Source organism: Pseudophryne corroboree, unplaced genomic scaffold, assembly GCF_028390025.1.
Source record: "Pseudophryne corroboree isolate aPseCor3 unplaced genomic scaffold, aPseCor3.hap2 scaffold_565, whole genome shotgun sequence".
NCBI lineage: Eukaryota > Metazoa > Chordata > Amphibia > Anura > Myobatrachidae > Pseudophryne > Pseudophryne corroboree.
In genome coordinates this window covers 203,581-205,088 of record NW_026970164.1, presented here as the reverse complement: position 1 = coordinate 205,088, position 1,508 = coordinate 203,581, and positions in this window count along the sequence as shown.

The following is a 1,508-nucleotide window of genomic DNA, read 5'->3' as shown; positions in this document are numbered from 1 at the left end:
CGCAGGGCATGGCGGCCTTTGTGGGGTTGCGCTTGGATGACCCCTAAATCGCTTTATACACCCCCACCCCCCATCAGTGTGGGCTCATGTTGGCCATGCCCCAGCCCCTGAAGCATTCAAGCTGATTTCTTGCAGCAGCTGGACCCAGAAACAGCTCCAGAGTTGCTCTACAAGACAAGTAAAAGGGTGTGAGCCCTGCAGCACCACCTGTAGTTTGCATACACACATATATAGGACAGCATCTCTTATATGCCCCAGGGTCAATAAAATAGTATCCTTATCTAGGGTATCCATCCCCTCAGATAAGGTATCCGTCCATGCCGCTACAGCACTACACACCCAGGCCGACGCAATTGCCGGTCTGAGTAAGGTACCTGAATGTGTATAAATGGACTTCAGGGAAATCTCCTGTTTGCGGTCAGCAGACTCTTTGAGGGTAGCCGTATACTGGGACGGGAGGGCTACCTTCTTGGATAAGCGTGTTAATGCTTTGTCCACCCTAGGGGAGGATTCCCATCGTAACCTATCCATTGATGGGAAAGGATACGCCATAAGAATCCTTTTGGAAATCTGCAGTCTTTTATCTGGAGATTCCCAAGCTTTTTCACATAACTCGTTCAGCTCGTGTGACCCCCTCAAAGGTTACCTCAGGCTTTTTCACCTTGTACATATGTACCCTCTTGTCAGGGACAGGGGGTTCCTCTCTGATGTGCAAAACATCTTTTATTGCCATAATCATATATCGAATGGATTTTGCCAATTTTGGCTGTAACTTTGCATCATCGTAATCGACACTGGAGTCAGAATCCGTGTCTGTATCTGTGTCAACAATCTGGGATAGTGGGCGCTTATGAGACCCTGACAGTCCCTGCAACATAGGATCAGGCATGGGTTGAGACCCTGACTGTCCCAAAGCTTCAGCCTTGTCTAATCTTTTGTGCAATGAGTTTACACTAGCATTTAAAACATTCCACATATCCATCCAATCAGCTGTCAGCGGAGACACCACATTCATTTGCTCCTGCTCCTCTCTAATATAGCCTTCTTCCTCAGACATGTCGACACACGTGTACCGACACACCACACACACAGGGAATGCTTTTTCTGAAGACAGTTTCCCCACAAGGCCCTTTGGAGAGACAGAGAGAGAGTATGCCAGCACACACCCCAGCGCTATATAACCCAGGAATACACAGTAACTTAATGTTTGCCCAGTAGTACTGCTGTATGTAATTTGCGCCAAATTATGTGCCCCCCCCCCTCTTTTCAACTCCCTTGTCTACCGTGGTATAAGCAGGGGAGAGTCCGGGGAGCTTCCTCTCAGCGGTGCTGTGAAGAAAAAATGGCGCTGGTGAGTGCTGAGGGAGAAGCCCCGCACCCTCGGCGGCAGGCTTCTGTCCCGCTTAAACTGTAAAATTGGCGGGGGCTCATACATATATACAGTGCCCCGCTGTATATATGTTATATTTTTGCCAAAAAGAGGTTTATATTGCTGCCCAGGGTGCCCC